The sequence below is a fragment of the Pogona vitticeps genome, chromosome 2 (assembly GCF_051106095.1).
Source record: "Pogona vitticeps strain Pit_001003342236 chromosome 2, PviZW2.1, whole genome shotgun sequence".
Classification (NCBI taxonomy): domain Eukaryota; kingdom Metazoa; phylum Chordata; class Lepidosauria; order Squamata; family Agamidae; genus Pogona; species Pogona vitticeps.
The window spans coordinates 211,654,292-211,680,266 of record NC_135784.1 but is presented as its reverse complement, the minus strand read 5'-3'; the positions used below and the strand labels follow the sequence as shown (position 1 = coordinate 211,680,266).

Here is a 25,975-nt window from a genome sequence, read left to right as displayed (position 1 = left end):
AGAGAGGCGCAGGCTCACCCCGCGCACCCCAGCGGAGGGTCCCCCGCGCGTCCCTGAGGTCCGAGAGGGAGGCCAGCGAAGCGGACGCGCCCGGGTGGCCCCTGTCCTCTCCCGCCCCCGCAATCGAACCCGCGGGCGTTGGTGGGCTCCGACCCCCCCCCCTCCCGACTGGCCGGCTTCGGGCGCTGAAGGCTCGGCTGCGTAACTCCCGCGGGTCACACATTGGTGACAGCGCCGTCGGGCCAAAAGAGGAGGGGGGGCGACGAGAGGGGGCGCGGGGGGATGAGGAGGGGGAGATCGCCGCTGTTTCCCCGGGGCTGTTGCCCTACCCCGCTTGAACCGGTGGTCACCCTCGGGCACTCAAGTCTTTTATACTTTATTGTACAATACTGGCTGCGGGATTCTGCGAGTTGGGCCACCTTGGGTGAAATCTAATAAATCATCACTCTATCAGGTGAAACACATTGTCTGCAGCATCTGTTTTGAAACTCCTTGAAAACAGCAAGGTATTAAGATCGGCATGAAGAAGAGGGATTCTTGAAAGCCGGTATGCTGTCTCTGCACGTTCCCGGTGCTCCTGCCGCTGCTTGGAGCTGGAGTCCCAATGGGTGGGGATAAAAGACATCGGTCTGCTGGCTGTAACAGCAGTATCCCTGGCCCAGGCATTGGGAGATAGATTCAGAGCACAGGGAGAGGTGAGTGCCAACCTGCCATGTTCTGAATCAGGTCCTTGGAATGATCGCCCAGGAGAGCCCTTGGAGGTGTGCAGACACGCTGTGGCTCCCTGGCAGCTGGGGATCCCTTTGGACCTCTGGCACTTGAGCTTGGCCTGATCATGCCTTCACCCTCGGCTCCTTTAAGGGGATTTTAACTAACCAGGGACTTTGTTTGCACACTTCATCCTGTCCCAAACCAGATCCAGTCCAATGCCCACAGCCACCCATACAGGTGTGATAAGAAATTAAGAAAAACAGCATTCTGTGCACAGCTGGAACATAGCCAAGACCTCATGCAGCAACATAACCACAAATTAGGTAGAGTGAGAAGGGAGGCAAAATGTTCAGCAGGTCCTGTTTGGAAGAAGGGATGGGCAGACCAGATGGGAAACTGTGCCCCGCCAGTCCCTCTTCCTTCCGTTAGACCCACCACTTCCGAGATGCAGCTGAGGAAGCCACCAGGCTGCCTTGACATCTGGCTGCAGGGCCCCCTTCAGCCTGGACCCCCTCACACACAGCCAACACAGGAGTGCCAGGGAACGCTGGTCCTCCGATTTTGTATATTCCCCACTTACTTTGAAGCAGGGATGCAGAAAGGGTAGCACTCCAGATGTCAAACTGCAGCTCTCATGATCTCCCACCACTGGTTATGGCAGCTAGGGCTGATGGTAGTTGCAGTCCAACAATGTCTGGAGGGTTACAGTTTGCTGGTCCCGTTCTAAGGATATAACATTGAAATGCAGCCACATTTCCAATATTAATGAGCAGGAGGAGATTGATCTCTTCCTTCTTGCTTATATTGGTTTGCTCTACCTTTGGTAGGTCGACTGCAAGTGCACAAAATCACTTGCGAGCTTTCAAATTCCCCACAACTGTTCATCAGACAGACAGCAGGCTAGTGCTTTAGTGATAAGAGTTTGCATTTAGGCAGGCTCAGGACAGAACATAAGTAAGTGGTTAGGATCTTCCAGATGTAAGCAATGGTTTCAGGTTGCATGAAGGACTTCAGAAATGAAGAAAAAAAATGGGCTCCAGAGATGGTCATTCTTCCCTGCCAAGGTTTTGCTTTCTTATAATCCTTCCTTGCCTGATGAAGTTCTAAAGAACCTGTAACCCTCTTATTTTATGATCTGAACTAGACCAGGCATTGATCTAATGAGGGCATCTTAGAGTGATTTTTATCTGCAGCACATAGTGATGTTCCAACGAACCCTCGAGGCTTCACTGAAGGACTCAGAAGAGAGCAGAATCCTTCTTGCTACCCATGCCAAGAGCCCACAAGTGGTCCTGTATTCTACATTACCTTAAAGTTGCCTTGTGTACAAATCCTGAGGATGCTTTGGATATGTGTTTCAACAATTTACAATGTAATTCAAAAGTTAACCTGAAAAATCGTGCTTTAAGCTGCCTCCATGGCAAAGAGAAAGGGTGTGCTGTGATGTGGTTACTTGTATAGCTGCTTAAGGATAAGTGTTATATATTTACTCAGAAGTAAGTGGTTGATAGATGTTAACACCAATGTAAGCACACTGAGGATTACAGTTGTTTTAAGTTAATGGTCAATAGTCTCTGGAGACTGAAGGATGCCTAATTTGAGTTAATGGCTAAGGTGAGTTTTGCACACATTGAACAAAATGCCTCTGCTTTTAAAGAAAAGCCGGTTTGTTCTTTCCACAATATTGGGTATGGCCCTGGAAATTCCCCCTTCCTTGTGCTAAGTATATCCGCTTGAGAAATAGACACTGAACATAGTTTCAGTTATCCAAGCTGGGTGTAGTTGACTTAACTCAGTCAGCAAAGGGCTATTTCCCATTCCAATGGTTTTTTTTCTAAATAAGACTTTTGGTACTTCTGTAAACTTTGGGTTTCCCCAGACCTGCTGCTTATCTCCTGCTCGTGCATAGGTAGTGCCATTTTGCTTACATAAGCCACAAGGCACTCCTGGTTAGCCAGCAAAGACACTGGAAACAGAATGACAGCACTATTCCTTGGATTGCCTTTCAGTGTCCGTTTCTCTGTACCTTTCAACACATTTCTCAAATCAACAGAGGTCTCCAAATGCCAGCACATCTGCACCACCACAGAATCCTCCCCTGAACAGGAACCCTTTGAAGTATTCAGCACAAAGCAATCCGCCTGCATTTAGCATCCTCACAGCCCATCTTCCAGCCCAGCAGATGAGGGGGAACAATTTGCATAGGTATATTGCACGCACCCCAGTAGTAAGTCAAGTGGGCATGCCTTCTGGCCCTTCCCCCAGCTAAGGCTACTAAAGATATTCCTCTACTGCACACTCACATGAACACTTCCAAACATAATCTTGGAATCGCTCTACCAATTACAGTTGGTATTTTTATAACCATCTAAGCCAGTGGTTTAAGGGGTTCCTAGCCAGAGAGGAGTCAGGAGTAGCTTATCATTCCATTCTTCTGGGGGCGCTCTGGGACTGTGCAGCTTGCCAAGGCCACATAGGCTGACTCTACGCCCATGAGGAACAGCAGGGAATCAAACCCCCAAACTCTGGCTCCACAGCCAGATATCTAAGAACTATCCAGGAAATGGTCAAAGAGTTACAGGGGAAATACTGGTGTTCTTACCAGACGGTATGGAAGCGTACTCACGTGCACATCACAAGAATTCCTTTGTAAATGACAACAATGGACCCTGTAGCACCTTGAAGATTAACATGTTTTTCTTTAGTGTTTCTGCAGCAAAAGACTAACACGGCTACTCCCTCTGGAAATTATATACTGTATACAAACACACACTCAGATGCAACAATATAAAGGTCTAATAGATAGGAATGTTGGAAGCCAGAGCAAAAATAATATACCAGCACTGACAGCTAAGCTAAAGAAAATGTGGAACCAACTGGCCACCACTTGACAAACGTCATCTATTGTTAATGCTGACATTGCCTAAATCCTGTCCAGATCTTACAAGGTTGACTGTTTTGCCAAGTCTCACAATCTGAAAACCAGAAGCAGCAACAAGTCCCATAGGTAGCCAAATACTTAGGAACCATGTAAAGCACATCTGGGCACCGTACGTGACAATTTTGGAAAAAAAAGAGCAGACAGCGGGGGTAATCATTCATTTGAAATGTGGTGCTCGGTGAGAGCTTTGTGGATACTCTGGACGGTCAGAAAGACCAGTGACTCCTAGATCAAATCAAGCCTTATCTATACCGTATATGGAGGCGAAAATGCTGAAGCTGGCCTGTCCTATTTTGGGCACATCATGAGAAAGCATGATTCCCTGGAAAAGACAATAATCCTGGGAAAGGTTGAAGGTGGCAGAAAAAGAGGAAGACTGAATACGAGATTGTTTGAATCCCTAAAGGGAGCCACAGGCTTGCATTTGTAAGAACGGAGCAGGACTGCTGAGGTCAGGACATTCTGGGTTATCATGGGTTGGGGATGATAAACCAGACGTAGCAGGTGCTTCAAAATCTTGTAATGACTTTTATTTCTTCATCAAACATGAATAACTCAGTAACATTGCACTTGTGTAACTTCTCTTGAGGGACCAACGTGTCTCTCAAGGGTGACCAAAGTTCGATTTCAAAGCGATTAGTAGATTTAAGTGCCCAAGGTCCTGGAATAACAGGGTCATACCCTGGTAACTCTTGATCAACCTCCTCCTCCGTCAATAGCGGCAGGGTCTCATCATGTCCCTCGTAAGCCCACAACGGGGACCCCTCTCCCGGGTAGGTCCCCTACAGTCCTGGATGTGTCTCATCCGACACACCTCCTCTGCTCACCATAGCCGCCGTTCTTCAGCTTCATGAGCCACCACTTCCCTCTCTTCCTTCAGCCTCCTTCTCCGCTCCCTCGCTTCAGATTCCCCCCAGTAGGAAGGTCTTTGAGGTAGTCCTTTTCTCTTTCTATAATCGGCCTCTTCCCGGGGGATTTTCACCTGCTCCCATAACCCAGTCTATGGGTCTTGTAGCCAAATTAGCTCCCCCCGCCCCCCCCCCCCGTATGTTGTCTCTCTCCCTCTTGATATCCCCCAGACCCACCTCTATTGTGGGCCGTCCCCTTTCCTCTTTTCCCGCCAAAACACCCTCTGTCTGCGTGGACACATTTAACCCTTTCATGCTGGATTCCAACTCTCGGGTGTCCAAACTTTGATGTACCATCCAGGGCGGAGTCAGTAGAGGAGACGTTTTGAATTCCTCTGTGGGCTTTGGGGAGAGACGGCACTCCAATGAGGGCCTCTGCCGCCCTGTCTCCTTCACTACAATGACTTAATGGCACATAACAACAGCACACACTACCAAAAGACTCATATCAACTTTTAATTTAAAGTTTTTCAGTGCTTTACCGTAAAACTAGAGCTTGAGAAAGGTTGAAGGATCATGGAATTTCAAAACTCTCAGCATTCAAAGAAAAACATTAAGACAGCATATAGCTCCCCTCGCAGAGTCCATCTTCCCCACCCACCAACTCTACTTCCTTTGGACCAAGTCAAATTGACCAAGATCCCGTTGCTTTATGTAGTAAATTGCACCAGAACAGGCCCATTGGATCAATTAAAATTTATAGAGTCAGCTCCTATTAAGTCAAACGGGCCTAATCTAACTGCAATTTAAGAAAGTCAGTTAGAGTAGGCTCATTTGAATCAATGGAACTGAAGGGTAACTGACTCGCCAAATCCCCACTGATTCAGTTGCCTACTCTTGTGCAATCTATTACACTAAGCAACAGGACTTGGGCTAATATCTCAAGCTGGAGACAGCTTGTTTCAAGACCAGATGTTGATCAGAAGTAGCAGAAAAAGTTGACATTCTTGGTGGAGGACATCAATGAGGATTTCATCAGGGGCAAGTTCCTCCCCCCCGCCCAACACAACACCTCTTGTGCAGCCCATGGACCAGCAAGTGATCAGCAACTTCAAGAAGCTGTACACAAAGGCACCCTTCAGCAGGTGCTTCAACATCATCGAGGAGACATCCCTGACCCTGACAGAGTTCTGGAAGACATATTTCAATGTCCTCCACTGTGTCAGACTCATTGACAAGGCCTGCCAAGATGTCAGAACTCGGACCTTGAACTCAGCCTGGAGGAAACTGTGGCCAGAATGTGCCACAGACAGTGGCACTGAGGTGACTGTTGAACAGGTGGTGAGGGACATCGTCTTCATGGGTGAAGGCATGGGTCTGAATGTCAACGAGGAGAATGCAGAGGAGCTGTTTGAAGACCAAAAAGAGGAGTTGACCACAGAAGAACTTGGAGAATTGCAAAGCGAGCAGCAGAAGGCTCTTGTGGAGGAGCTTTCCACTCAGGAAGAGGCAGAGGCAGCACAGGTAAGCAGCAAGGAGATCGAATCCATCTGCCAGATGTGGACCGAGTGCCAGGACGTCTTTGAGAGGCACCACCCAAACAGGACTGTGACAGGAAGAGTTATGGACATGGTGAATGATGACACCGTCAGCCACTTCAGGAAGATTCTCCAGAACAGGACAAAACAGGCAACATTGGACAGATTTTTCACCAAGATGGAGCCTGCAGCAAAGAGACAGTGACAGGGACCCTCTGAAGAAGATGACCCAGAGGAGGGGACCTCTACCTGGCAGTGATGTCCTCCAGAAGGCAACAAAAGCTAAGTGACCCATCTTTTGTTTTAAAAGGTGGTGGTTGGGTGGTTGTGTTGGGTTGTGTTGGTTGGTTGATTTAAAATGTGTTGTTCCTGTTAAAACGTGTTTTTTTTAAACTTACTGGTTTTTAAAATGTTGTCCTTAAAATGTGTTTTGTTTAAAATGTGTGGTTTTAGCCTCCAAAAACTGTCTTTCCCCCCTACTGTCCTCTCTCTCTCACTCACTCACTCTCACTCTCTCTATCTGCCTTCTCTCTTTTTGTCCTTCAAAGCACAAACCTTTGTCTGAGGGGTCTGTGTGCCCCAGTGATGACCTTCTTTCTTTCTTTCTTTCTTTCTTTCTTTCTTTCTTTCTTTCTTTCTTTCTTTCTTTCTTTCTTTCTTTCTTTCTTTCTTTCTTTCTTTCTTTCTTTCTTTCTTTCTTTCTTTCTTTCTTTCTTTCCCCACCGTTACCTCCCTCCCTCCTTTCCTGCCTTTTCGTTTGCCTTGGATGAAAAAGAGCTTTAAAATGCAGTTCAGAGTCACGTCTCTCTTTCTTTCTCTCTCTCTCTCCTTCCTTCCTTCCTTCCTTCCTTCCTTCCTTCCTTCTTTCTTTCTTTCTTTCTTTCTTTCTTTCTTTCTTTCTTTCTTTCTTTCTTTCTTTCTTTCTTTCCCACCTTTACCTCCCTCCCTCCTTTCCTGCCTTTTCGTTTGCCTTGGATGAAAAAGAGCTTTAAAATGCAGTTCAGAGTCACGTCTCTCTTTCTTTCTCTCTCTCTCTCCTTCCTTCCTTCCTTCCTTCCTTCCTTCCTTCCTTCCTTCCTTCTTTCTTTCTTTCTTTCTTTCTTTCTTTCTTTCTTTCCCCACCGTTATCTCCCTCCCTCCTTTCCTGCCTTTTGGTTTGCCTTGGATGAAAAAGAGCTTTAAAATGCAGTTCAGAGTCATGTCTCTCTTTGTGCTGAGGAATTCTGTGGAGGAAGAATGTTGGCTTGCAAACAGGCTTTAAAATGCAGTTCAAATGGCTTGGTTGAAAAAAAGATTTTAAGTGTGATTTTAAAATTGTTCCCTGGCTCCCCCCCCCCACTCCTTTCCTGAACTTTTTTTGACCTAAGTTCACCTTAGGTCAAAAGAAGAAAAAAAGGGTGGAAAATTCCCCCTAGTGGTAGAGTACAGATCAGCCGGCTTCCATTCGTTCCTTGGAAACAGTGCTGGTGATGCAGAAGCAAGGCAAGCAGCGACCAGGTAGAATCCTCGGTCCTGTTTGTAGGCCTGGGCCTCCCGGAATTCCCTTCGTATAGCGAGGAAGAGCAACAATGGACACAGGAGGGACACCCGATCCACCAAGATCAGCGATTGACAGACAGCAACGCCTGTTTGCTGGTCCCCAAAGCAATGATCCCCTCCTTGGTCAGGAAACAGTGTGAACAAGAGCACTTAGGGGAGGAAAACTTGATAGTACAATAGAAAAAGTATTTTCTCACCCAGGCACCAGTACGGCCCATCTTAAAAGGAACTGTAACATCATGTTTGAAATGCCAGAGAAATAATGCAGCACATGGGTCACATCATCCGTCACCCAGAAAATGGCATCAGCCCTTGGAATTCGGTAGAAGATATCGACCACACACTTCAGGAATGGTTGAATGAATGAATGGGCGGCTTAAGACGGCAATGGCAAAATAATAATAATAATAATAATAATAATAATAATAATAATAATAATAATAATAATAATAATAATAATAATAATAATAATAATAATAATAATAATAATAATAATAATAATAATAATAATAATAATAATAGTCAGGATAGCAACATTGAGTGGCCACAGGACTTTCCTATGGCCCTTATTAGTGTCAGGACCTGTCCCCGGGGAAAGCTTAAGTTGTCCCCTTTTGAGAGTCTACAGGAGAGCCTTGGCCCCTCACGGATCTGGAACAAACTGTAGATGCAAATGTGACAGGTGATGCGCTGATCCGAAACTGTGTGCAGTTTCTCTCGCATTCTTTGTCTTCTCTTCACTCCGCAGGGCTGACCGAGCGACGCTCGTGCACGAGAGCCAGCCAGGGGACTACGTAGTGGTCAAGGTCTGGAACTCACGCCCGTTGGAGCCCAAATGGCCGTAGCCAGCGGCAGTCCTACTCACTTCTGGCACAACACTGAAGGTGGAGGGATTCAGGCCGTGGATCCATCACACCTGAGTCAAGAAGGTGAAAGCTCCGGACACCTGGAACGTCCATAGAGTTCGGAACCAGGATGGAGACGCAGAGGAAGGACTAAAGCTTCTGTTCAGTACAGACACATGAAGAATACTCTTGACTTTTGGGAGGCGGATTATGCCATTGTCATAGTATTAGGTGTTCTTGTTGGTCTGTTTTTCTTCTGTTGTTGGGTACAGCAATTCAAATGGTGTTGGGAACAGAAGATCCCTGATGCCGAGTGAACCAGTCCCAGCTGTCGGAACTTTTCTGTTGCAAGAGCCCCGATTGCCAGGTGACCCTAAACCCATAAGGTCTGTTTCTGTAGTCATTGTGTTCCTGATACGCTCCAGGTGCCACCACCTGATTCAAGGTGGTGTGTAAATTTATGGTAGACCTGATCTGGACACAGTAAGGAGGTACAGGTAGCTTGCATGGATACAAGTTGGGTCTATATTGGATGCCAAATTCCTCTGATCCTTATCCACTTTGGTGGGTGGGAATAATCGTATTGAGGATGCATGATCGTTCCCCCTGCTACCGAGTACACAGGTCCTGGTGATGGGCTTGTACCTTTAAACCTCTCAAGACCCACGATGAGGGCTATGGGAGCGTGGATGATGCTCTCTCTTCTGGTAGTAATAATTAGCCAGCCCCAAGTGTTACCCCCCCCAATACATACTGCTCCAGTAGGTGTCAACACATCAAAGGACACTTCTCCAGGCAATCAGGTTGGATAATGTAAAGAAAATTATGTGGATAGTCCCCATGCCACGAAATCATTATAACAGTTAGACAGCCTGCATGGTGGCGGTTATGTCTAGACCCAAACCGCTCTATGAGAAAAAGTGTTATGAAGCTGATGGGGCCCATGAAGAGAAACCTGAAGTCCCAGACACCTCCCTAGAGTATCCTTGAGAGGGGCCAAATTCCTGAGGCTGGTAACAGCGGCAACAGGAGCAGTAAGGCTGGGCCTTGATACTAACACCACACAAACAGTGTTAGTGGAAGGCACTGCTAACCCAAAGCCCCTCTCGGGCCCAGAGTGGGGACTCTTGGAGGGGGACGATAACATTTGGCTACGAGTTGCAGCCCTAGTGGGAGATCAGCAGGATTCCTGTTTGGAGGGAGGAATCAATACAGGGCACATGTTGACCAGCTGTTTGATTCCAGTGTGTGCTTCTCCAGAAACTCCACAGGCATGGGAACTTACTCCAACAAGTTGCATAAATTGGCTACTCATATTACTCAGGATAAAGGTTTATACTGGAGCTGGTTAACCAGCTGGATTCCAAATTTGGGATAGTTAAGAACGTATTTGTTGGATTTGTATTTTTGATCCTTTGTGTATTTTTGGATCAGATAATCTATGCCATGAGTATATAGAGCTTGCATTAAGACAGTCTAAGGCAGGGGTCTCAAACTCAATTTACCTAGGGGCCGCTGGAGGCAGAGTCTGGGCCGCATCAGATTTTCCGCCAAGTGGAGCAAGAGCCCGAGGAAGCCGCCCAGGAGTTTCCTTAGCCCAGCTGGGGCTCCGAGACGAGGAGGAGGGGCGCACAAGCTCTCGTTGCTGACCACGACCCCTTCCGGCTCCTTCTTCACTATCACCACCAGCAGCAGCAAGACGAAGAAGTGGAGAAGGGAGGGAGCACCGGCGACTGACTATCTGGGGGGAGGAGGGCATGACATTAAAAAAAATTAAAGCCTCACAGAATTGCCTTGCCAAAGGAGAAAAGCCCGCACTGGTACCCGCAAAATTAAACTGAATGGGATGGGGCATGCACGCACACACGCACAGAAAGACACACGGAGATCCAGCAAACTTCCTCTGAGCCCCCCCCCTCAAAAAAAAGGCAAACTCAGGTGGCCTGGCTGGCAGGCTGCAGTTCCGGATGGTGGGTGCAAGAGGCGCTGTCCTGGGAAAGAGCTGGCAAGTGAGGCGAGGCTTTTTTTGACTATTCACAGCAGAGGACGCGTGGGCGCTTCGGTGGGGCAGGCAAGGCGGGGACCAAAAACTCTCATCCGGCGGGCTGCAAATGGCCCCCGGGCCACATGTTTGAGACCCCTGGTCTAAGGGGTCTATGAAAGCATCCTAAAGGGGGGGGGAATCTGTGAACGTGAATGTCTGAGTTTATTAAAGGATGCTTTCACAGCCCCTCCCCAGACCCTTACTCGTCTTGTTTGCTTTAAAGCAGTGGTTCTTAACCTTTGTTACTCGGATGTTTTTGAACTGCAACTCCCAGAAACCCCAGCTAGCATAGATGGTGGTGAAGGCTTCTGGGAGTTGCAGTCCAAAACTCCTGAGTAACCCAAGGTTAAGAACCAGTGCTTTAAAACTGAACTTGGTGTCGCTAGACTTCATCACAGATGTACCTGCTTGCTGGTACAAGAGTGTTTTAACACTCCCAGATTTCTTATATCTGGCTCACACAGGACAGTGTTCAACTATAATGAAACCGTATAAAAACAGATTATCCTAACAAAAGCAATGGAAAGCAGATGGAAACAGTCAATTACTTGCAGATTCCTGCACTCCAGATTCCTGTTTTTTGTTGATTTTTGGTTGTTGCTACCGTGTTTCCCCAAAAATAAGACAGGGTCTTATATTATTATTTTTCTCCCAAAAAGGCATAAGGACTTATTTTCAGGGGGTGTATTCTTTATTTATTTATTCATGTACAACAATCTACATGTATTCAAATACAGTCATGTCATCTTCCAGTTGCCGGACAATGGTGGAGGGCGGGGTTTCACTCAACTCGGGCATATTTTGGGGGTAGGGCTTATATTACAAGCATCCTGAAAAATCAGGACTTATTTTCAGGTTAGGTCTTATTTTGGGGAAATGGTTTTTTGTTTTGATTTGTTTTGTTTTGCAATAACCAAGCTTGTGTGTTGCCCATCTGGACCGGGCGGCATTCATGGGCATAGACTTGCCTTCACAAACTAGAGAACAAAAAGCATTTTTTTCCAGAAAAATAAATTAATCTTTATTGAACAATAACTTTGAAACAGGTTGCAGAGAACGTTTTATTCTGAAACTATAGTGAAGGACTTGCATAAATAACAGCCTCAGCATCACATATAAGCAAGGAAGACGTAGAGAATATCAATACACTACAATTAGAGTAATTTGACGCCATTTTATCTGCCATGGCTCCATCCTACGAAATCCTGGGATTAGAAGTTTAGTGAGGGGTGTAGAAGTCTCTGTTGAAGATTTCTGAGGGACTCCCCCTGAACTGTGTAGCAGAAAATGCTAAATACTTCACCCAACTACAAATCCCAGAATTCAAGAGCATGCTCCCATGGCAGATTAAGCATCTAACATACATAACTGGGTAGCACAGATATATACTCAGAGACAGAGAGCAGCAAAGAGGAAGCAACCATGTCTGCTTGAGAAACAAAGGCAGCACAGACAAACAGCTCAACCCGTGATTAATCCAAAGTCTAAAAAATACTAGAGGCCCCAGATGAGGGGAAAAAGGCCTCAGTCTGACAAAGAACAAGATGGGTTCTGTAAATTAAATATATTTTAAAAACCTGTGTCTTTCCTCTTCATTTTTTTAAACACTAACCATTAAAAGTATTTTCTAGCTCTACATTTTAAAAAAACCCACAAAGATACAAGGGATTTATATTACAGAGGGAAAATACAATATGATTTTGTGGCACAGAAAACACAGTTTGAAGTAAAAGGAGGTGGCAGTAATTAGCAATACTCTTTTGATTTCAGTATCAAAATTTGAGGGTGACAAATACTTCATACAGAAGTAATTTCATAACTCTTAGCACAGCAACCACAAGGGGGTTTGGTGCTTTCAGAAAAGGTCGGGGGTGAGGGGGGATAATCTATTCAAAAAGCATTTTCTTGGCAATGCTATACATTCTGCCCTGAAGAGTCCAGCGGATGGGAATGCTCAGTCAGCTTCTCCCTCAGGTTTAACAGCAGGGACGTTTTGTCAGTTGGTAGCTGCCCCAAAGATTCCATTTCTCGATTGCTCAGCTCATGTCCAGCACCAACTGACGTGCTGCTCTCCACCACAGGTGTGTGTCCATTGTCCCATCCTTCTATCTGTCCAACTCTCTTTGGAGTCTCATCTCCTATGCTATCCTTGTCCATATTTTCTCTCTCACCAACTCTGTCACATCTGGAGTCTCTAGCCTCCAAGTATGCTGATGGAGATTCTCCCTCTCTCTCATATTGTGAGACTTCAGGACTCCAGGAAACGAAGTTGTCCCATCCTAAATAGGCCTAGATTTCAGCGGTTTTATCACTGTCACTGTCACTGTCAATTGTAATCATAACGGGAGAAGCCATTGGAGAGGAGCCGAGATACTTCTCCCTTCTTTTCTTTTTGGATTTTGTTTCATTAATTATCTCCACACCTGGGCTTCTGGACACTCTTTTCCTCTTTCTCTCTGAGGTATCTGCCTCACATGGACTGTCCAAGAAGCTAGATGCTCTTTTGTAAGAGTCCGGGCACTTTGGCAAAAGTTTCCCAAAGGTACTGCCTTCTTTTGGGGAAGAGGCCTCTTTGTTTCCCCTGTCAAACCTCTCCAGGTGACGGGTCTTGTATTTCCTTTTCCCACTGGGCTTCTCGGATCTTGTCCTGTCACATCCTTGAGGAGGACTGTGAGATCTGCTACTTGATCTGCTTCTGTTGTAGTAGTAATACTGACGTCTGCTACGGCCTCTTGGCTGTTTGGCTTCCTCTCCCTTCTTCTTTTTCTTCTGGGTTTTGTTTCATAAGTTTTCTTCACTCTTGGGCTTCTGGATATTTTTTCCCTCTTTCTCTCTGCCGTCTCTTTCATCTTTGCTCTCGGGATTCAATACTTTCACTGCTCAGGGAAAGGTTTGGCTTTTACCAGACAGACCCTTGTCATGCGTTCTGGACCTCTTCTTATCCTTCTTGTGCTTATGTTTGCTACCATCTTTTTTCTTCTTGCGTTTTTCCGTGCTATGACGCTTCCGCTTACTTTTCAGGCCATGGCGCTCTCTGTGAGAATGCTGTGCATGGGACCCAGATTTCCGAGTCTTGGATGAATCATAGCCTTCTCTCTCTGTAGGTGAACTCTGTACCCAACTAGGCTCTCTCGTTTTAGCTGCGTCTTTGTCAGTCCTTCTGGATTTTTTTTTCATTTGAGGCAGCCATGTTGCTGGTATAACTAGGACTACCATTCCCTGTGACCTCACAGAGAATGGCGATGCATGGCCACTTGCATCTGTATCATTAAAACTGAGGTATTGGACGGGCTTCGTTTTCTTCACACCTTCACCTTTCCCATCATCAACTGATTCCTCAGAGTCCGAAGACAACTCCACAACTTCAGGTGTCCTCTCTGCCAGTGGCTTCACATACCCAACAATTACACAGTTGTCGGACAAATCACAACTGTCCCCATTCATCTCCACAGGAGCTGGCAGCTGTGCCTGCAAATCTCTTGTATTTGTGGAGGGCTCTTCCTCAGAGCTTTCTGAAGTGTCCAAAGTAGACACAGCGGCACGGACCTGCTCGGAGCTCAAGTAAGATGGACCGGGTGTTTCATCATCCCAAGGGGCCTGGCCGATATCAGTTGTGAAGGCATTCTGTTCTGCTTGCTGGGAACCCACATCTTCTGGAGAGATTGTAATAATGGAGGACTCAGAATGGCTGCCTTCTTCACGTGATGGAGCTGGACAGTCATAATTTGCATGCTGATCATATGCCTCTGTGTTAAAAGAGCTTCTGACATAACTGATAAATTCATGTAAAATGTGTTCTGTGTAATGGAGTAAAAAAGGCTTCAAGTCATCAGCAAATGCTGGGCTCTCTAGGTCGTACCTTGTCATGTTATTCAGGATGATATGTTGTACAATATTGACTAGAGACCCATGAGCACCGAACAGGACTGCGAATTCCCGTTTCAGCCACGGGACCAGCCTGTGAAGACAGGCAGGATTTCTACGAAAAAATTCAGCTGATACATCTCTGTAGCTCTCTCCATCTTCAAACAAAATCCCATTATCAGGTGGAGGTGCTGTCCTTCGAGAAGAGGAGCCTCTTCCAGGATGACCAGATGCACGGCGTTCCCTCGTCAAAGTTGTCCGGTAACGGAATCACCTTCCATCAGGATTAGCAAAGGAGTCTATTTCTGAAGGCCTTACTCTGTACACCTTAAAATCATCTTCGGACCTCATACTATGTACAATGGAATGAAAAGGCTGTTTGCAGAGAGGGCATTCTGATTTGGTTTTGGACCACTCCTGCACACACTGGAAACAGAATTGATGCCAACAATGGTCCAAATAAGCTGTGTTTTCAAACCGGTCCAGGCAGATTGGACATTTAGAGTCTGGAGATGTATCTGATAATGACATTGTCTGATGCAGCTTGTTCACACCAGATCTGGGTGAAAAACTATCTGCCACAAAGTCACCTGCTAGTGATGAGAAATTCTGAAAATAAAGAGACAGAGACATAATCATTGCCATGTGTTTAACTTAATTGTTGCTAATCAACTAAAATTATATAAATGATCAGCCAATCTCATATACTTTTAGAGTATAGTTGGAGAACTGAGACCCTTCACCACTTTTGTTGTTATTAATTTCCACAATCCCTCCCCGCTAGGCTATCCAGCAAACAATGTAGACCACATCTCAGTCTGTCCTACAGGCATCACCCTGGCTTTTTTATTTCATTAGACAACCAGTTCACCCAATGGCAGCTGGATTTGCCATGTTACAATTTGCTCTTCAAAGTCAATTTGCTCTTTCCATCGCCCTCTTTTAGCATCTTGCCAGAAGAGAGATTCTTGAAAGCCGGTATGCTGTCTCTGCACGCTCCCGGTGCTCCTGCAGCTGCTTGGAGCGGGAGTCCCAATGGGTGGGGATAAAAGACATTGGTCTGCAGGCTCTAACAGCAGTATCCCTGGCCCAGGCATTGGGAGATAGATTCAGAGTACAAGAAGGGGTCAGTGCCAACCTGCCATGTTCTGAATCAGGTCCTTGGAATGATCGCCCAGGAGAGCCCTTGGAGGTGTGCATACACGATGTGGCTCCCTGACGGCTGGGGATCACTTTGGGCCTCTGGCACTTGAGCTTGGCCTGAGCATGCCCTCACCCTCGGCTCCTTTAAAAGGATTTTAACTAACCAGGGACTTTGTTTGCACACTTCATCCTGTCCCAAACCAGATCCAGTCCAATGCCCACAGCCACCCATACATGTGTGATAAGAAATTAAGAAAAACAGCATTCTGTGCACAGCTGGAACATAGCCAAGACCTCATGCAGCAACATAACCACAAATTATGTAGGGTGAGGAGGGTAGCAAAATTGTTCAGCAGGTTCTGTTTGGAGGAAGGGATGGGCAGACCAGATGGGAAACTGTGCCCCGCCAGTCCCTCTTCCTTCCGTTAGACCCACCACTTCCGAGATGCAGCTGAGGAAGCCACCAAGCTGCCTTGATATCTGGCTGCAGGGCCCCCTTCAGCCTGGGCCTCCTCACCCACAGCACAACACAGGAGTGCCAGGGGAAGGCTGGTCCTCCGATTTTGTATATTCCCCACTTACTTTGAAACAGGGATGCAGAAAGGGTAGCACTCCAGATGTCAAACTGCAGCTCTCGTGATCTCCCACCACTGGTTATGCCAGCTAGGGCTGATGGTAGTTGCAGTCCAACAATGCCTGGAGGGTTACCGTTTGCTGGTCCTGTTCTAAGGATATAACATTTAAATGCAGCCACATTTCCAATATTAATGAGCAGGAGGAGATTGATCTCTTCCTTCTTGCTTATATTGGTTTGCTCTACCTTTGTTAGGTCAACTGCAAGTGCACAAAATCACTTGCGAGCTTTCGAATTCCCCACAACTCTTCATCAGACTAGGCATGAAACAAAGGAACAGGCAGGCAGCAAGCTAATGCTTTAGTGATAAGAGTCTGCATTTAGGCAGGCTCAGGGCGGAACATAAGTATAAGTGGTTAGGCTCTTCCAGATGTAAGCAATGGTTTCAGGTTGCATGAAGGACTTCAGAAATGAAGAAACAAATGGGCTCCAGAGATGGTCATTCTTCCCTGCTACGGTTTTGCTTTCTTATAAACCTTCCTTGCCTGATGAAGTTCTAAAGACCCTGTAACCTTATTATTTTATGATCTGAACTAGACCAGGCATTGATCTAATGAGGGCATCTTAGAGTGATTTTTATCTGCAGCACATAGTGATGTTCCAACGAACCCTCAACCCTTCACTGAAGGACTCAGAAGAGAGACTGTACTTGTATAGCTGCTTAAGGACAAGTGTTATATGTTCACTCAGAAGTAAGTGGTTGATGGTGTTACATACAGCACTGATGTTACCTGTCTGTCATGGGTTTGGAGGGAAAGTTCCATCCTATGGGGAGTGGAAGGCGGGACATCAGGAGGAGGGGCTGTACTGTATAAATATGTGATGCCTGTGTGGTGAGAAAGAGAAGATGCTGAGAGACACTGGGTTGTGACGAAGCAGCAGCTGGGAAGAAGAAGCTGTTGTGGGAGTCTGTGTGTCAGACAGGGTACTACTGTGTGTCAGAGTACCAACCTGATAGGTTCAGGTGTCTGTTGGTTAGCCAGAACAGATAGGTTCAGGGTCTGTGCTTTAAGTTAAGGGTTCTGGGTGAACCAAACTGTATGCTTGTATGAATGAGAATAAGCCACGTTATTTTATCCTATTCACCTGATTGTTTATTTTTCCCTGTGTGTATTTAAAATAAACCTTATTCTTTTTATTGTTTAAAAATCCATCCCTGGTCTGTGTGACTTCTTACAGGGAATGGTTGGTGGCAGCTTAGTGTAACTGTGTGACATATCCCAGTAGGTCTGGGTTTGTCACATTGATTGGTGTCCAGCGTGTGGGATACGACTGGTCCAGTTGTCCAGCGGTCCAGCAAAGCCTTGGCAGGTGTGCCCAGAGCAAGGGGGGTCTAGTCAGGGACAGTCTGAGGCGCGTAGGTAATCTTCTAGGTGTACCTCACGGGGAGGTGCGCTAGTAGAAGAACGTGCCAACTGGGGAGACTTAGATTAAGGTGCTCTGAGGCAGCCTAGTTTTGGCGGGAAAAAGCTGAGGCAAAACTGCGTAGTAACAGTGATCTAGCTTGCCAGCTGAGAGGCCCAGCAGAGGGGGGTAGGCTCTGACTCGATACTGTTGCAATTTAGTGCTGAAGAACAGCAGCAATCTCTAGGGAGAGCTGGTTCTGAGGCAAGAAGGAAAAAAGTGGTCGTTTTATTTTGAGGCTTGACTGGTAAAGCAGCCTGTTCTGAGGGGGGATTATGCCCTTGACTCGAAGCCAGATGGCAGAAATGAGTGATGTGAAAGACCCCCAGATTGACCAAGGTTCTGAGGATGAATTTGGCTCAGTGCAGGGTGACAGCACAGGAGAGCAGAACCCAGAACTCAGAAAATTGCTCATAGCCCAACAGCATGAACTGAGGATGAGGCAATTTGAAATGGAGGAAAGGGAAAGAGAAGAAAGATTAGAGAGAGAAAGAAGGGAGGAAAGGGAGAAACAGCGGCAATTTGAATTAGAGAGAGAGAGAGAGAAAATTGCTCTGGAAAAAGAAAGAATGGCGTTTGAATTAAGAAAACTGGAACTGATGAACCAGAACAATAATAACAATAGGGATTCTGAGGGAGGCCAATTGTCTAAAGCTGACCTGAAGAAATTCCCTGTGTACCACAAGGGAGATTGTCCTGAGGTGTTCTTTTCCTTAGTGGAAAGAGCGTTTGTGGACTTCTCAGTGAGGGAAACTGAGAAGATGACCATCATGCGATCTTTAATCAGTGGTAGCCTGGCTGAGGTTTATGCTGAGATGCCTGAGGAACTGATGAAAGATTTTGCAGAGTTTAAAAAACTGGTGTTTGCCAGACATGGGATAAATGCGGAGCAGCTGAGACAAAGATTCAGGTCCCTCACAAAAAAACCAGAACAGACTTTTACCCAAGTGGGGGCCCAATTGGTGAGGCTGCTTGAGAAATGGCTATCGCAGGAAGGGATAGAGACCTATGAGCAGCTTAAAGATTTGATAGCACTGGAACAGTTCTATTCAGTCCTGCATGGGGAATTGAAATTCCAGGTGAGGGAAAGGAAACCGAAATCTGTGGCAGCAGCCGCAGAGATCGCAGATTTTATCTCCCAAATAAGAAAGCCCTTGGGTGAGGGGAAATCTGTAGGTAAACCCAAAGAAACCTACAGCAAGTACTCTCAGGGACCAGGGAAAAGCCAGCAAGGGGGAGGGGCCCATGGTGAAGGGAAGCCCTCAGACATGAAACAAAGACCTCAGATTTTGGAGGGAAAACCAAAACAAGAGGAGAGAGAATCAAAATACACCAGAAAATGTTATTTCTGTCAGGGAAAGGGTCATCTAATCTCAGAATGTGAGAAATTAAAGCAGCTAAAAGGAATGGTGCCTCAGAATGCTAGTGGGACCAAGCCAAAAGCTGTGTTCTGTGTCCAGAAAGAGCAAGGCTCAGTGTCCCTGAGGGAGCCTGTTGCCATGGCTACTCAGTCTGGAACAGCTACTGCTGCTGATCAGGCTGAGGAAAATGGTCCTCTTGTGGAGGTAAAGCGCTGCTTGCTGATAAAAACAGATTCTCAGTTGTTTGAGACAGCCGGGGTGGACGTAGGAATACTTGACCGTCAGTATAGGGGGCTGCGGGACACGTGTTCCCAGGTAACCCTGTGCCATCCAGATATTATTCCTAGGGAGTTTATAATCCCAAATGAGAGCATAAAGGTGGCAGGGATTGAGGGGCAGGTAATCTCTCTGCCAGTAGCAGAGGTACCTGTCAACTTTCAAGGCTGGAGGGGAGATTGGCGGCTAGCGATTTCATCGACTCTGCCAGCAGCCGTGCTCGTGGGAAATGACCTGGCTGAACATGTGAAACGGGTGCTAGTGATTACACGCTCACAAGCCACCACGGGGACAGTTCAGGGGGGTAATGATGAGCCAGAGACGGAAGCAGAGGGGAGTTCAGAAGCTGTGGTGGAAACCTTAACCACAGACAGCAGATTTGGACAGGAGCAAAAGGCAGACGCCACTCTCCAAAAGTGTTTTGAACAGGTGACTGACGCCCAGCTAACACCTGAAACCCCAGTGAGATTTCTGGAGAAAAAGGGGATTTTATATAGAGAAACCCTGAGGAATATCTCAAAAGGGGGAGATGGGATCAGAAGTCAGCTGGTGGTACCTGAAAAGTATCGCCCCATGATCTTACAAAGGGGGCACTCTGACATGTTTGCTGCGCACTTAGGAGTGAACAAAACACAGCAGAGAATTACACAGAATTTCTACTGGCCTGACATAGGGAAGCAGATCAGGGAGTTCTGTAAACAATGTGATGTGTGTCAGAGGCAGGGGAATAACCGCGACAGGACCAAAGCAAAGTTGTGCCCTTTGCCTGTGATTGACACTCCGTTCAAATGCATAGGGGTGGATATTGTGGGACCTTTGCCCAAGGCCACAAAGAGGGGGAACAGGTTCATTCTAACAATTGTGGACCATGCCACAAGGTATCCTGAAGCCATACCCTTGACTAACATTGAAACTAACACAGTGGCCGATGCTTTGGTGGGGTATATGTCCAGGATGGGATTTGCCTCAGAGATAATCACAGATTTGGGCGCATCGTTCACATCAAAGCTCATGAAACGCTTATGGCAAATCTGTGGAATAAAGCACAAGGAAACCACTGCCTATCATCCTGAAAGTAATGGGTTAACTGAGAAGTTCAATGGGACTCTAATGCGCATGATTAGGGCTTACTTGGCAGAGAATCCAAACAATTGGGACCAGAAGCTGCAATCCCTTTTGTTTGCTTATCGATCAGTGCCACAAGCCAGTACCGGGTTCAGTCCGTTTGAACTTTTATTTGGGAGAAGGGTGAAAGGGCCCCTTGATTTGATCAAACAAAATTGGGAGCAGATCACCCAGGATGACCCGCAAGACGTTGTGACTTACATAGACACCTTGATGAATGACCTAAGGAGAAATCTAGAGCTGGCAGCAGAAAACCTGCAAGCTCAGAAGGTCAGACAGAAAACATGGTATGACCACAAAGCTAGAGAGAGGCACTTTGACCCGGGGGAGGAAGTGCTTTGGCTTAGGCCCTGCAGAGAGAATAAACTGCAGCTCAAATGGGCAGGACCATATAGGGTCATTTCCAAGATGTCAGACCTGAACTACCTAATAGAGCAGGAGGAGAACCAAGCAAGGTGGGTGGTTCATGTGAATGCCCTAAAACCCTACTACAGAGGGGAACAGAGGGTTTTATTCGCGATAAAAGCAGCTGAGAGTGAGGAAGCTGAATTACCCTTCTGGGAGGGTAGAGGGGAAGTAAAATACAACCCAGAGGAGGTAAAGATCAGTCCTGCACTCACCCAAGACCAGCAGCAAGAACTAAAAATGCTGCTTAGCAAATATCAACAGGTGTTTTCCAACAAGCCGGGGATAGTGAAGGGAGTGATGCATCGGATCCACACAGGGGATGCACCCCCGCAGGCAGTATCCCCATACCGAGTAACGGGACCCTATAGGGACAAGGTGCGGAAGGAGCTGGACGAGATGCTTAGGGAGAACATAATCGTCCCCTCTTCTAGCCCTTGGTCCTCTCCGATAGTCCTTGTGGACAAGCCTGATGGGAGCATTAGGTTTTGTGTTGATTACAGGAAATTAAACCGTGTAACCACTCCTGATGCCTACCCCATGCCCAGGCTAGACAACCTGATTGAAACCATAGGGGGTTGTCGGTTCATTTCATCATTGGACCTGGTAAAGGGATATTGGCAATTAAGAATTGATCCCAGGGATCAAGAAAAGACTGCCTTTTGCAGCCCTTTTGGTCTCTATGAGTTTCGAGTCCTGAGCTTTGGTCTCAGAAATGCACCAGCCACATTCCAAAGGCTGATGGACCAGACCTTGGCAGGGCTCAGTGACTTTACAGTGGCCTACATTGACGACATAGGGATCTTCAGTAATACCTGGGAAGATCACCTGATACACCTGGAGTTAGTGCTGCAGAGGTTAAGTGCAGCAGGGCTAACAGTAAAGGCCAGCAAGTGTCAGCTGGGTAGCCCAGAAATAAAATACTTGGGTCACATGGTAGGGGGAGGAATGATAAAACCCCTGGAGGCCAAAATAGAAGCTGTTCGTGATTGGCCTAGACCCAACACCAAGAAAAAGGTCAAATCATTTCTTGGGTTGGTGGGCTACTACAGAAAGTTCATCCCGAGGTTTAGCGAGATTGCGGCTCCGCTGACCGATCTGACGAGGAAGACGGCTGATGACCGCATCCCGTGGACCAGCGACTGTGAGGCGGCGTTCCAGAGGTTGAAGGAGGCGTTAATCAACTATCCTGTCCTGCGTGCTCCAGACTTCGACCGGGAGTTCATCATCTACACCGATGCGTCTAACAGCGGGGTAGGAGCAGTGCTGTGCCAGGAGGATGAGAATGGTGACCAGCATCCAGTGTCCTACCTGAGTAGGAAACTTCAAAAAGGTGAGAGACATTTGGCAACCGTGGAGAAGGAGTGTTTGGCCATAGTCTACGCGATCCAGAAGGCCAAGCCTTACATCTGGGGAAGACATTTTATTCTGTGTACTGACCATTCACCATTGCAATGGTTAAAGACAATGAAAACCCACAATAGTAAACTTATGAGGTGGGCTTTAAACCTACAGGACTATGACTTTGAAGTGAAGGTGGTCAGAGGGTCAGTGAACTGTGTTGCTGACGCCTTATCAAGAAGACCTGAAGAATGAAGACGGCGAAAGAACATGGACTATGTACATATTTTGGTGAACAAAAAAGTTAAATGTACCTGTTTTTTTGAATTTGGTTTGTATGAATAAAGGTAAAATTGATGTAATGTATATGGTAAATGTTTAAATGCCTATTTGCTATGGTTTAACTTAGAATGTAAGTATGAGTAAGTATAATATGGTATGTATAACTGTTGTTGTGTATTTTATACAGGTTGTTTTTTGGTGAAAAGCACCTTAGCTTTCCCCCTACAAAACAACTTATAAAGAGGGGAGGTGTTACATACAGCACTGATGTTACCTGTCTGTCATGGGTTTGGAGGGAAAGTTCCATCCTATGGGGAGTGGAAGGCGGGACATCAGGAGGAGGGGCTGTACTGTATAAATATGTGATGCCTGTGTGGTGAGAAAGAGAAGATGCTGAGAGACACTGGGTTGTGACGAAGCAGCAGCTGGGAAGAAGAAGCTGTTGTGGGAGTCTGTGTGTCAGACAGGGTACTACTGTGTGTCAGAGTACCAACCTGATAGGTTCAGGTGTCTGTTGGTTAGCCAGAACTGATAGGTTCAGGGTCTGTGCTTTAAGTTAAGGGTTCTGGGTGAACCAAACTGTATGCTTGTATGAGTGAGAATAAGCCACGTTATTTTATCCTATTCACCTGATTGTTTATTTTTCCCTGTGTGTATTTAAAATAAACCTTATTCTTTTTATTGTTTAAAAATCCATCCCTGGTCTGTGTGACTTCTTACAGGGAATGGTTGGTGGCAGCTTAGTGTAACTGTGTGACATATCCCAGTAGGTCTGGGTTTGTCACAGATGGATGTTAACACCAATGTAAGCACACTGAGGATTACAGTTGTTTTGAGTTAATGATCAATAGTCTCTGGAGAGTGAAGGATGCCTAATCTGAGTTAATGGCTAAGGTGAGTTTTGCACACATTGAACAAAATGGCTCTGCTTTTACAGAAAAGCCTGTTTGTTCTTCCCACAATATTGGCTATGGTCCTGGAAATTCCCTCTTCCTTGTGCTAAGTATATCAGCTTGAGAAATAGAAATTGAATATAGTTTATTGCCTTGAGAAATAGAAACTGTGTATAGTTTCAGTTATCCAAGCTGGTTGTAATTGACTTAACTCAGTCAGCAAGGGGCTATTCCCCATTCCAAAGTTTTTTTTACAGAAGACTTTTGGTACTTCTGTAAATTTTGGTTTTCCCAGACCTGCTGCTTATCTCCTGCTCGTGCATAAGTAGTGCCATTTTGCTTACATAAGTCATAAGGCACTCCTGGTTAGCCAGCAATGACCCTGGAAATAGAACGACAACACTATTCATTGGATCACCTTTCAGTGTCCGTTTCTCTGTACCTTTCAACACATTTCTCAACAGAGTTCTCCAAATGGCAGCACATCTGCACCACCACAAAATCCTCTCCTGTACAGGACGCCTTTGAAATATTCAGCACAAAGCAATCTGCCTGTGTTTAGCATCCTCACAGCCTATCTCCCAGCCCAGCAGATGAGAGAGAACAATTTGCATAGGTATATTGCACGCACACCAGTACTGTAGTAAGTCAATTGGGCATGCCTTCTGCCCCTTCTCCCAGCTAAGGCTACTAAAGATATTCCTCTACTGCATACTCACATGAACACTTCCAAACATAATCTTGGAATCACTCTACCAATTACAGTTGATATTTTTACAACCATCTAAACCACTGGTTTAAGGGGTTCCTAGCCAGAGAGGAGTCAGGAGTAGCTTATCATTCCATTCTTCTGGGGGCGCTCTGGGACTGTGCAGCTTGCCAAGGCCACATAGGCTGACTCTACGCCCATGAGGAACAGCAGGGAATCGAACCCCCAAACTCTGGCTCCACAGCCAGATATCTAAGAACTATACAGAAATGGTCAAAGAGTTACAGGGGAAATACTGGTGTTGTGACGAGACTGTATGGAAGCGTACTCACATGTGCACATCACAAGAACTCCTTCATAAATGACAACAATGGACCTTGTGGCACCTTGAAGATTAACATGTTTTTCTTTAGTGTTTGTGCAACAGAAGACTAACATGGCTACTCCCTCTGGAAATTATATACAGTACTGTATACAAACACACACTCAGATGCAATACAGTACTGTAAAATCTGCATATCTTAGGTCTAATAGATAGGAATGTTGGAAGCCAGAACAAAAATAATATACCAGCACTGGCAGCTAAGCTAAAGAAAATGTGGAACCAATTGGCCACCACTTGACAAACGTATCCATTGTTAATGCTGACATTGCCTGAATCCTGCCCAGATCTTACAAGGTTGACTGTTTTGCCAAGTCTCACAATCTAAAAACCGGAAGCAGCAACAAGTCCCATAGGTAGCCAAGCAGGAACCATGTAAAGCACATCTGTGCACTGTATGTGACAATTCTGGACAAAAAAGAGCAGACAGAGGGGGGAAATCATTCATTTGAAATGTGGTGCTCGGTGAGAGCTTTGTGAATACTCTGGACGGTCAGAAAGACAAGTGACTCCTAGATCAAATCAAGCCTTATCTATACTGTATATGGAGGCGAAAATGCTGAAGCTGGCCTGTCCTATTTCGGGCACATCATGAGGAGGCATGATTCTCTGGAAAAGACAATAATGCTGGGAAAGGTTGAAGGTGGCAGAAAAAGAGGAAGACTGAATACGAGATTGTTTGAATCCCTAAAGGGAGCCACAGGCTTGCATTTGTAAGAACTGAGCAGGACTGCTGAGGTCAGGACATACTGGGTTACCATGGATTGGGGATGACTTAATGGCACATAACAACAAGAACATGCACTACCAAAAGACTCATATAAACTTTTAATTTAAAGCCTGTCAGTGCTTTACTGTAAAACTAGAACTTGAGAAAGGTTGGAGGATCGTGGAATTTCTCAGCATTCAAAGAAAAACATTAAGACAGCATATAGCTCCCCTCGCAGAGTCCAACTTCACCTCCCCACCCACCAACTCTATTTCCTTTGGACCCGCTCAGATCTTATTAAACGGACTTCTAGAAGATGCAGATATAGTTCTGCCGTGCCTAGCTCCCAGCCTGACAATCAAATTGACAAAGATCCCGTTGCTTTATGTAGTAAATTGCACCAGAACAGGCCCATTGGATCAATTAAAATTTAGGGAACCAGCTCCTATTGAGTCAAATGGGCCGAATCTAACTGAAATTTAAGAAAGTCAGTTAGAGTAGGCTCATTTGAATCAAGGGAACTGAGAGTAACTAACTCACCACATCCCCACTGATTCAATTGCCTACTCTTGTGCAATCTACTACAATAAGCAACAGGATTTGAGCTATTATCTCATGCTGGAGACAGCTTGTTTCAAGACCAGATGTTGATCAGAAGTAGCAGAAAAAGTTGATATTCCTTTCTGCAGCCACTAGCGGATGCCAGGAGGCTTTCTTTTCCCCAGGGAAAAATAAATAAAATGGAGTGGTATTCAAGTGGATCTTGAGACTTGCAGAAGTTGCCCACACCTGCTATAACCAAAAGCGTACTTGCTGCCTACTAGAACCAGCTCCTGCTAGACTAATTAACAGTCAACATACTGTATACATAGGGCTCAGCTGCAAAATGTATTATGGGATCATTGATCTCCAGATGTTAAACACATATTCATAAATTTATACACTAAGAAACTTGTTAATATATAAGCGTACTTTTTTTGA

At 46.0% G+C, this 25,975-nt stretch overlaps 1 pseudogene across 1 annotated transcript; it reads right to left on the bottom strand.

Moving 5' to 3' along the window:
* Positions 1-11,459: 11,459 nt before the first annotated feature.
* Positions 11,460-15,284, bottom strand: LOC140704261 (E3 ubiquitin-protein ligase Topors pseudogene; annotated as a pseudogene). Its single transcript, XR_013541419.1, has one exon. The product of XR_013541419.1 is annotated as an E3 ubiquitin-protein ligase Topors pseudogene (transcript).
* Between the last annotated feature and the right edge of the window lie 10,691 nt (positions 15,285-25,975).